Source organism: Xiphias gladius, chromosome 20, assembly GCF_016859285.1.
Source record: "Xiphias gladius isolate SHS-SW01 ecotype Sanya breed wild chromosome 20, ASM1685928v1, whole genome shotgun sequence".
Lineage (NCBI taxonomy): Eukaryota > Metazoa > Chordata > Actinopteri > Istiophoriformes > Xiphiidae > Xiphias > Xiphias gladius.
In genome coordinates, this window is record NC_053419.1 from 15629557 (window position 1) to 15641981 (window position 12425).

Here is a 12425-nt window from a genome sequence, read left to right on the forward strand (position 1 = left end):
AAATCCGTCCTGCAGACTCTGCTTCAGGGATGCTTCGCAACAGTGGAAAAGACATGTTTGTGACTACAGCTGTGGAGGTTTTATGAGAATGTGAATGCCCGGGGGAAGAAAAGTCTGCTTCTTGTTGTCATTCCATGTGCGGATAGGTTTGGGTGGATGCATGACAGTGCAGGTATGTGTGCGCATGTCTGTCTCTGAATATGACAAGCATAAGGTAAAGTGTAAACATCTGGATGCAGGCAACGGGAATGAAGGTAAGTTGACAACTGTGAAAGCTCTGGCTATTCTGGCTAGGTATTCCCTTAAAAACTCAGGAGAGCACGGATGGTTTCAAGCCCAGTGCAGTAATGCATTTTCAAGAGAAGCATCCGTCATAAGCTCTATATCTCTCTGCGATGCGGCCCATTGAGCAACATCTCTGCACCACAGCCTGATCCATGGTCATTCCTCCCCTCTTTATGCCCCCCCCCCCCCCCCCACCTTTTCTCTACACCTGCCCCTCCAATCATGGATGAGCCTGGCTGATGGTTGAAGGCCAGTAACGAATGCATTACTCTTAGGGTCAGAGCCAGGGGAGTTTTGGCTGGTCAGATATCAGTCTCAAGTAATATAGTGTATCTTACAGCACATCAGCTTCGTGAAAATAAGAAGACCTTATAGTTGTTCATGGAAGATAGCAGATTTTAAAAACTGAAAGGTACTGTAAGTCACGGATCCACTGTGACATTTCATTATCCCTTTGAGAAATATCACAGTAATGAAAACACTTTTTCTTGATAGAATAACATGGCGGGCGTATTTTTATATTTCACATTTTAAATACATACACCTTATGCTTAGACTTAAGACCATATTCCTATTCTGCATAATTACCAGGCATACCCTTTAGATAATACTGAATGACCTTTAGCATACCGAGAAGCCTTACTCTCTGGGTAATCTAACCCATCAACATTAAAATCATTTACCAGGTGGGGGGCTGATAAAGCTTACCTAGCTTTGATGATACCACAAGGGCAGCAGCAATTTGCAGATACAAATCAGAAAATTATTTTGCATTAGCAATCATCCCTGGGTATTTGCAAATGCCTGGTGGGATGCAGAGGAAAAATATGATTATATGCCATTTTCTGCACTTCAGTCAGTTTTTAATTGAGGGAAAACTGGCATTTAATTAACAATTGACCAAAAGGAAATGAGTTTTATTGATTTGTTTTCTAAGGAACAACATTCATCTATGCATGTGCAGCTCACTAGTTCACTCCTTAGAGGGAACAGAGAGGGACTGAGTTGTTTATCAGCAAATATTGTAGCAAACCCTTTGAATTCTATGGTGAACATTCAATATGCCGACAGATGCCTTAAGGGAAGAGAATAAGTGTCCTGAATAATGGGTGAAATTACAAAAAATTTATATACTTAATATCTTGACATCTACTAGGAAAACAACATGTAGCAAATTCAAGTCCTGCTCTTATTGATGCATATAAATTTAATATTGAAATTCAGAGATGACTATCTGAAGGCTATTGCTTTTTATCATGTTTTATAAGAAAAAATTCAGTTATGTTATTTATCACTCGTTACATGTCCTCTGATGACTGCGAAATTTCAAATGATCTACCAATATGAAAAAAAACCCCATTGATTTTAACATTTTATGATTATAAACTGAAAGCGAAGCATGACCATGACCCATATGCTCTTAAATTTTAAACAAATTCCAAGATTATGTTGCTCTTGCTTTTCATAGTTAGTTTCAGATACAGAAACCACATCGGCAACAGTTATGAGGACTTAGGGTCATGCAGGTCCCGGTAAGCGTACTATATTTTGACAGTATTTTGAGAACCAGTTCATGCAGTCACAGCTATGATATGTTATGATGGGAATTAAGGTTTTTTGTTTGTTTTTTACCTGGAACTAAATGTGTGCATTTTAAGTAGGACTGAGGCAACCTAGCAACAGAGAAAGAGAGAAACAGAAATTGTTTGACTTGTTTGTTTGAAAACACTGTCTCCTCCATCAGGAACTTGTAGTTACATTTTACACATACATTTACACATATACATAGATACATACACACATACACATACACACACATACACATATACACATATACACACATATATACACATACACACATATACACATACACACATACGTATATATACACACGTGTATATACACACGTGTATATACACACGTATATATACACATATAGCAGCTGGATAGCTCAGTGGTTAATACTGCTGACTTTGGCGTTGGAGGTCGGGGGTTCAGGGCGGGGTAACACATATCCAGTGTGGTAGGCAAGGTCCTTGATGCTACTAGCCTACCTCAGTATGGGTGAAAATGCAAGTTCGAGAGTCACACCGGCTCAGACGTCGCCCGCTTCAGGGGAACCAGGACACCCTGATGAGAAATGGGCTACTGGAACAAGACATAGATGGAGCAGGGCAGAGAATAGGGATCTGTTGGAATGCTACTATACAAGTAACACCGATGAGAGGAGCTACATGCAGAGATTGTGGGATATATGGATGCTTCGAAACCCAACATCTAAGCTGACCAAGAAACAACTGCTAGCTCAGTGTTCCAACATTCAGCAAAGGGCAACTGCTATAACAACTAGAGATTGATGAGGTACAACGAACATGCTACGCCAAGGGGGAGCCAGAACGACAGGTCAGAGGGGAGATATCATCATCCACCCCGGAGCCAATTACCAAGGCTAAGTGACGAAGTACCCTCTGAAAGTCTGCTAGAGGATGTGAATGCAGAGCAACATACTATTCCTAATAGGACCGTAACGGAGAACCAATCAGCTGATATACGCCACAGCAACAGTGATCCTAGAGATGCTTGGCCATAAGCCACAAAGAGCATTACCCCCAATGGAGAAGGAGGCTGGAGGCCAAGATCAAGGCAACACGGAGAGAAGTTAGTCAATTATCAGAGGTAGCCACAGAAAGGTATGGGGACGAAAGGGATACCCAGGAAGTACAACAAGCTGCCTATACCTGAGGCACTGGAGACTGCCAAGCAAAGGATCACAGCTCTGGCTACTGAAGAGATACATAGGAGAAGAAGAAGCCTGGAGAAGGATGTTCTCCACCGAACCATCCAAAGTGTACTCTCAGTGGCAAGGTAATAACACGAGAACAGATCTTCCCAGGATCTGGGAGACTGGGAGACTGGAACAATGGGAGAAGGAGGCATCACATAACACCGATGCTCAGTGGCTAGTGGACCACAGCAATCTTCCAGAAAAAGATCCATTACAATGGCAGACATCCAAGAACGAGTGTCAGGTCAGGTATGATCCATACCTGGACATGATCCACACCTACTGGCTAAAGAAACTGACTGCACTCCATGAACGCCTGGCAGCACAAATGAACCAGCTGATGGATGGGACGCACCCAGAGTGGTTAACCCAAGGGCGGACAGTCCTGATCATGAAGGACCCCCAGAAGGGCACGATCGATCCAACGGTAGTTGGATCCCCGTTGTATGGGATTCTGTACAAGATGGAAGACATCATAGCAGCTAAAATGAATAGGCACATGGCCCAATACATGAGCAGGGCCCAGAAAGGCATTGGTAGTTGCTGAGTGCTAAGCACCAGCTACTGGTCGATAGAGCAGTCACCCAAGACTGCAAGACCAGGCAGACCAACCTGTGCACCGCCTGGATTAACTACAAGAAGGCCTATGACTCAATGCCACAAACATGGATACACTGGAATGCTTGGACATGTACAAAATCAACAGGACACTAAGAACCTTCATCAAGAACTCAATGGGGCTGTGGAAAACAACTCTGGAGGCCAACTCAAAGCCAATTGCACAAGTTACCATTAAGTGCGGCATATACCGAGGTGAAGCACTATCCCCGCTGCATAGGCCTGAACCCCCTCAGCCAGATGATCTCAAAGAGTAGCTACAACCATCAGTAAACTCCTCTACATGGATGACATCAAGCTGTATGCCAGGAATGAGCGAGAAATCAACTCACTGATCCACCTCACCAGGATCTAAAGCAACGACATCGGAATGTCATTCGGACTAGACAATTGTGGTTGGATGGTATTGAAGAGGGGGAAGATGATCAGAACGGAGGGTGTTGAACTACCAGAACGCAGCATTGCAGATGTTCAGGGCAGCTACAAATACCTTGGAAAAGGCTGGACTGAATGACAGCACAGAAGCACTAATCATGGCAGCACAAGAACAGGCACTCAAGACAGGATGAGACAGTTCAGCACATAGTAGCAGGGTGTAAGTATTATATACATATATAGATATATATATATATATATATATATATATATATATATATACATACATACACACACACACACACACACACACACACACACACACACACACACACACACACACACACACATTTATACATATACTCATATATACATATATTATCATATCATAGAACTTTACATTGCCTACTAGGTAAGAGCATTGTTTCAGAGAGTTGAGCACAAAACAGTGAACCAGTAAGTATCTGTAAGATTGTGAATGCAGAGGGCAAAGCTGAGACACAGATACACTGGGTGAAACAGCTGCAACTCCAACTGTGCTTTAACTTCTAGTGTAAATGAATAGATTTTTGATTGCTGTATTTCAACAAAAACACACACATGCTTCACAACTACTTGTTAGAGGGCTGCTGGTGGGTGGTAGGGATGGTTTATTCCAGATCTCCTCACTAGCAGAACTGTGTGGGTGGAGGAGCATGTCTGGACTATAAAAACAGTGCCAAGGTTGGAGCTAATAACACTGGGAAAACACATGGTAGCGACACACAAGTGCTCATGTACCTACACACACTCATGGGTACACAAATTGCCCCTCAACATACTCTATAAACAAACACACACACACACACACACACATTAGCTTGCACACATCTCTTGCCTGGTTCATGTTTGTCTGCTGGCAGGATGCCTGCCTTGAACAAGTGGACAAGAGCGTTTTCACCACCACCATCCACCCCAGATCTAATCATTACAGTCAAAATTAACTTACCATCCCGTGGCCCCAAACCTCCTGTTTATCCTCCCTTTAATTTCTTTCACCCCCTCTCTGTCTCTGCTCTGTCTAAAGTGCTTTGAGCTGCACTGAAGTAAAAGTTTCATGGACTAGAATAGGATAGAAGTGATAATAAACCTCTTCGTGCTTTTTCTCACTGTAATACTTTGGCCACATTACATGACATTAAGATGTTGTCTGTTACACAGGATTAAGTAAAAATGCCCAAAAGGACAGTGAGAGTAAATGCAGCACATTAAAAGTAAGTAAAAATTACTTATCCCTCATCTCTTTCTTGATGGGTTTTGAGCTTGTGTTGACTCCTGATTAGAGTGACAGAGAAGTTCTGACTTGGTTTCAAAGCAGCCTGTGTGTGCAGGGTGTTTGTGTGTGTGCAGGGTGCTTGTCTTTTATGTATGAGTGTGTGTGGTTGCATAAATGAGCAGTCCAGTCATTCATCATGGTTTCATTTCTCAGCTTCATGAATAATGTCAGTGTGTATGCATCTATTTGATGTCTCCCAGTATAGGACTGCAGTGCGGATAAGGAGATCTCTATTCATTGTAAATCAGAATTAATCAATTCAACTGAATCAATTCACTGCACCAAATGCCATGTATATTTTGTTAAACTGTGCATCTCACTAATATGGAAATTATCAAGCATGTATTTGAACACTTATTAATAAAGCAGGACGACTGTTGCCAAAAATTTGAATCTTCTTTACTCATACTCATGTAAGGGTAATGTGGCAGTGAAACTACTAAAAATGTGCATTTCAATTGAATTTTAAGTGAAGAATCTGAATAATTTTCACAGCAATGGAATAACAGTTGGATGTTAACAGTAATTTAACAATAAAACTGGCAAAAGGTGGATACAAAGCAAATCTTAGGCACATATAACATGTGGTGTAATATAAATATCTTTGAGATCCAGCCCACATATGGAACAAGTAATAAATATGACCTCCCAAATAAATAAAGCTTAAGTACCAGCATTCATTGTGGATTGCAAGAGTTATATATTGCCAGAAGTCTCACTTGTCTGAACATTTAAAAACATCTAACATGGCACCAATATGGCAATTTTATTTTACCACCCCTTGATAGCACTGAGCTCATTCCACCCAAGGCTAGTCAAATGTCAGCAGTATTGGAAACTGAACTCCCCATTTTCCCCTTAAACACAGGCGTTTGTCACCACTGAGAGTGGATAAAGATTGAAAGCATTTGAAAGAGGCAGGTTCCGTATGTCCTTAGTAAAGAACAATACCACAACTTTGACACATCTCTGGTTCACTGTGGACATCATTTGCTCAAAAAACTGAAAAAACAAGACAACCAGTGTCACTGTAATATCAGGTTAAAGAAACAACAGATGGATGACAGCCCTCAGCTATCTTCAATTTCCAGTTTTCCAGCATCATTGGGTTTGAAACCAAACAAAAGGGACAAAAAAGATGGATGGAGTTCAAGGATGTCTGACAGATGGACAGCAGAGATGAAGGGCTAGCCCCTAGCAGTTGTAATTAAATTGCATAATTGCACAGATAATCATTCAGTCTGCCTTCAAGTCAAAACACTCCATGACACACAGCAGAGAAGACTGTCATCTGCCTGCCTTATGCAAATGTCATTCTGCGAGAAATGTTTTAGTGGTGTCTGCAACCAATGAATCAAGACTTTACCAGAGTAGGGGCAGGCTACATTGTTAGACTGGTGGATGATACAGTCCCCATGGTTACCATTGCAGCTTTTCACCAGAGAAATACATCCACAATGCTCTGAAAGTTTATAACACTGTCTGTAACTCAGGGATAGTATTAGAGATCATAGACCATTATCAGCCTCTTAAAAATAATGGAGAGCAGTCAAGGAGTGTAAAAGCTGTTTTATAGACACTTTCTTTACAAGAAGACAAAACAGGCAAAACAGTTAAGGCTAGCCACTAAAAGACCAACAGTCTAAAAACACATGGAACTAACAGTTTAACATTTGCAGAGATGTCAAACAGAGATCCAAAACAAAGAAATATGGATTTGTTCACTGCAGTTGAATTTTTTAACAGTGCATAATACTTTGTTTACTTCACTTTGGTTCCCTTCTGATTCATCTGTAGATGCCAAGGCAGGTGCAAGCTGTCAAGGCAAGAGATGCAGTAAATCTTTATCTGAATTTGTAGTTTATGAAACAGACAGAGTGTCACAGTTGAAAAATCGGAACTAATGAGATTATTATTGATGATGTCCAAGAAGAAATGTGCGTGGTGGAGAATGATGTGGTGAGGTCATTAGCGCACTGGCTGCATCCAACCCAGAGGCTGCAGAATAACTGTGGATCGATCAAAGGCAATCCCTCTACCAAGATAACCTGGCAATGAACTCTTCAAATCTGCATATGATGTTATTTTTACAGTAATATTCTAGTGAGAAAAGACGATGGAGATGGTGACTATCCCTAAAGATGGAAAACTGACAGTAGGCAACTTTCTCAGTGTATTCTACTGTGCACTCCGGGCCATACCAGCTGCACTCACAGTACAGTTTTCGCCCTCATCTTTGTGATGGAGGCATCCGCTGAAACATTGAAGAAACTCGTTCTCAGCTCTTAAAAGCGTTTGGCTGAGAGCACTGCATCACATGTGGCTGAAAACACAGGGCTCATCTCATTCAGCTTGACTTCAAACAGGCACTCAAATACAAGTTAAAAGATGAATCGACATTTGATGAATATACAAACGCCCAGCAACACAACCTTAAGCTTTACTGATGCAGAGAGCGGAAACAAGTCCAGAGTAAGTTAAGGTTTCTTTTGTGTTTGTGTGTGTGTGTGTGTGTGTGTGTGTGTGTGTGTGTGTGTGTGTGTGTGTGTGTGTGTGTGTGTGTGTGTGTGTAAATGTTGTGTTTCCTGGTGCTTTGTTTAGTAATGTACATTCATATTAATTCGATTTTTCTGATGGTTTGGTAGTTTTTTTTTTTGCGTAGGATGTTTCTTGTTAATGGCATTATACCATGTCTCATTTGCAAGCGCACCTGTTGTGGTGACAAACTCTAGTCACTGTAGGCGTAAAATCTTTTTTCATTTCCTAAGGCCTCACTAGTCATCACTCAAAGTGAAAATGTTTGCTGTACAATTTGTTGTCTCATCAACCCAGGCTCTGTTGCCATCTCTGCCAGATGCTTTCTGTTGTGAGTCATGTCACATTTTTATTTCTTAATGACTTAAAACCTAAATTTGTCAGTCTTATTATCATTATGTCACTGTAACTTTAAGTTTCACTTGACTTTTAAACAGTCAGCGAATGTGATGAATAAGTACAATACAATGTTCCATTGCTTTTAACTCAATATTGAGGGAACACACTCCCCGGTCTATAACTTCTTAGCATCCTGTAAATTGTGCAGTGTTTGAACCAAAATTTATGCAGTGAACTGTTGGTATTCTTTCATAAATGCCTTCTAACAAGCACTGAATATGACATCAGTGACAATGGCCATACATCCTCTGTCTCGGTAAAGAAAAAGAAAGAAGTCAGAGACTCCCCAGAGGACACAATTAATGCCGAGACTTCAGACTAAGCATGTATCAGGATTAAAAAAAAAAAAAAAAGAGTGTTTTTGCCATGTATTGAAGGTAGACACACATCATAAAGCATAAGCTTTTAGTAGGTCTGTAACTTTCTCAATGCTCGTCTCTTACTTAGCTGCCTTTACTTATCCCATTTAAGATTTAGATTTTTGTTTTCATTTGATTAATTTAGGAGCCTCCTCTCTGTCAACAACATCAATACAGCTACCAAAGGAAATTAATAAAAGTAAAACTGTCTAATCAGTGTCCTCATCATTAAAACTGATGTAGCCCTTAAGAATGTCATTGGATATGTTCCAGTACAACTACAAATGATGTGCAATTGTGGGTACAGTGATTAAAGAGATTAGTCTACAAAGTAAAAATGAAAATAAGGCATCATTGGCATGCTATTCGTCTATAGCATATTTTTATTTTTATTTTTTGCAGCTATACAAGCTTTGGTTTTTGCAAATTTAGTACACTGGAAAACTCAGTCTTTTTTACAACATGTACACATAAATGTTGCTATTTTATGAATTCGATGCACCTAAGTGAGCTTTGAATTAATTTAGTTCTAAGAAGAGTACAAAATTGTTGACCTGTTTTGATAGATTCGCAATTACATGTACCATTATTTTCAATTATTATGGTCCAAACAGTAGTACATAATCTTTTTTTTATAGTCGATTGCAAGATCCATATAAGTCAGTATAGTATTTATACTGTTTACTGTTTATTGGCATTTAGGTTTGCCACACTTTTAACTACAATTTCCCGCATGTTTAACAACGATCTTTTCTTCAACTTTAGACATTATTGTTACAATGTATGTCATTCTAAGTTATAGGTAGTAATATCAGGGGATATACAGTTTTTATAAGACCAGGCAAGCCGGGTTTTCATTAGTTAACATCTTGAAGCCATGGGATAGGAAACCAAAGTTCAATGTGTCAGTCTCTTTTGCATATTATACAATATGAAACAAATTTCAAATCCAATCTTTCGCTTGCGTTAGAATATGAAGATCGGGTTTGCCCAGGAACTTTATTTAGCACTCTTTGTGAATACTACCAGTGGGCAACGGGCTGCAACATGAGTGAGCACTGACATGGGGTTATACTAATGATGCAATGCCTGAGGCATACTGACAGGTCTGCTGTAGGGGGCCGGGCCTGAACTCCAGGCCGCCGATGCTTACTGCTGACAGATATTGACTTCCAAAGCGAGGCCTTGTGTGGCTATGGTGATGATTACCATGTACTGCCTTGTTGACAAGTGGAGAATGTCAGGAATATTCAGAGGTTTGAAACCCCACACCATGACACTCTGAAGAAGTCTTACAGGGTAAATATGTCTTGGTTAGAAATTGGTCCCTTTCACCGATTTTATTTTTCCGGCGTCTACATGCAATGTCTGAATTATACATTCTCATTTTCTTGAGAGCTGACTGCGTGCACTCTGTTACCCTTTCTCTACTCATTTCTTTTCAACTCCCTTTTATGCTAAGTTTCACCCCTACAGTAGCTCTTTTATTTGTTCCTGCTTTCCTTGATTATCCAATTAGTCACCACCTCCTGGTCTGAATCACTCAGTTGGTAGGTCCAGCTTTTCGCACTCTTTTTAAACCACGTATGACAGATCAAATCTTACAGTAATTGCATAATTGCAGTCCAATATTGTAACAGGGTCCTCCTCCAGTATTAGCCATTATACTGAAGTGGATCAACTTTGTCTTCGAAAATTATGTTCATGAACAACTATCTAACACTTTGCCATGGCTTATACATTTATATGAATAGCTTGTTTTTACACGCAGCTATTATTCAAACCACTTTACAGTTTGCCTTTCATTTACTCATCCACATACACACCCACGGCAGCAAGCTACCATGCAAGGTGCCGGCCTAACAGTCTGGTTCAGTGTCTCGCTCAAAGACCCATGGACAGGAAGAGGAGGCCTGCAGCGTTAGCCTCTGAACCCTATCTACCTGCTGAGCCACAGCCACCCCAAATTTTTGGGACCCCAGATTACATTTATTTATTCACAAAACAATGAAACATACACTGAAAATATCCGTAAAGCATCCTATGTCAATTTTGCAGACATTCTGTTTGTCCACAGAGACCTGAGATAAATGCAGCACTTTTCAAAAAACATTAATGAGACCATTTTTGTGCTGGCCAAGACAAATATACAGCCGGATCACTTAATATGCCCAAACCTGGTTCAGAAAGCCATTGAGGCCAAGCTGCATGAGTTGTCATTGTATCAGTTTGACAATCTAAACCCAGGGTACCCATCAGAGATACATCTGACAAATAAGTGAAGTTAGCAGCAGAGTCAAATCCCCACAAGGGATTCCTTGGACCATAAATTTCATGAACCAGCATTTCATCCAGCCAACAGAAATACTCGCAAATATTCACTATATACCCCAGCAACGCACAAAATATGCAAACAAGATTTCGACTCAGATATTTCAAGCAGCTGGTAATTCATATAAGAACAAACGATAGGCAATATTATTTCCACAAAGCAATTCAGTTTTATGCTCAAGCACTCTCAATCACTCCACATTAGAATCTCCATAAAACTAAAACAATCAGTCAGAGAATTATCTCTCTCAAGGAAAAATAGTCTTTGCAACTCATTTTGTCTGGCGTGTACCATCAGGTATTCATGGAAGTTTGCACCTTACCTGTGAGCACAAAGTAGCACGAGTAAATGGACTAAATGGGGAGTCTAGTTGGATGAATGAATGGCTCTGTAACGTTACTCACTGAGACGGACATGCAGCCGCATGAATGACAGTATAAAGTGGCAGTTCATGTCATGTAACTTTTTTTTTTTTTTTAATCTATGTTGATTATATTCTTTGAAAACGGCAGCTACCTAACTGCAAGCACTTTCCACTGTAAGCCATTTTCTATTTTTTTAAAAAAAAAAATGACACACCTTCTTCCCGGAGGCACAACTCGGCGAAACCAGCACGTACAAACACCAGACACGTGTCGCTGGAATCACTGTGACTTACTCTTTGCGGTCACATTTTTCCCGGTGTCAGTACAGGGGGGAAAAAAAACATCATTAAATCCACTTCAAAGTCATACAAAAAATGAACTCCTTGTCTTGCCTCAAAACTATCGTTTCAGACGTTTTCTGCAGCGTAAAAGCGATCCAGGTCACTGATGCCGGTGCATCCATGGTTAAGGTTCCGGCAGAGAACCGCTAACAGCTAACGCAACATGCGCAAAACGTAAACAAAAAGCACAGCTCAGGTGTAGCCCACTGCCAGCTTCCTGTTTGCATCCCCCTTCAAGCGTGATGGGAAATGTAGGCTACAACCAAAACTCACATCTTCCCAAATGGAAGAAAAATAAAATAGATTAAAAAATCTGAATAAACATTGATATCAACAATTTTTGTTTCTTTGTTATTTAATTCAATAAAACCTTTTTTTTACGGTAATAGGCGAGTACCAGCACAGCAGTATGGTTCTTAAATCCCTAGACCACTGACATTGGCCTCTCCATTCAGACCTTCTGTGTCTTGAAAAATCTTTGACATAGTGAATATGCCATAAGTCTGTAAGTAAAGGAAGGGAAAACCCAATCATCTGTTGTCGCGACGGATCAAGTGACCAGGTCATTCTAAACAGTGTAAGGGTAAGAAGTCATTAACCAGAAGACACAGCAGCCACACATTTCACTTAACTGCACTGCATCTTATTTGCATTTCACATTTTATTCCACAAATAATGTAGCTACACGATGAAGGCAGGATTTAAGGGAAACAGGC

General features: G+C 40.4%; 1 protein-coding gene across 1 annotated transcript in view; it reads right to left on the minus strand.

Moving 5' to 3' along the window:
• brinp1 (bone morphogenetic protein/retinoic acid inducible neural-specific 1) overlaps positions 1-11846 on the minus strand; it is a 137210-nt gene extending 125364 nt beyond the window's left edge. Inside the window, exon 1 of the mRNA XM_040157712.1 lies at positions 11583-11846. The gene's annotated coding sequence lies outside the window, so the exon portion shown is untranslated. The remainder of the gene's footprint in view (positions 1-11582) is intronic.
• Positions 11847-12425: the final 579 nt, after the last annotated feature.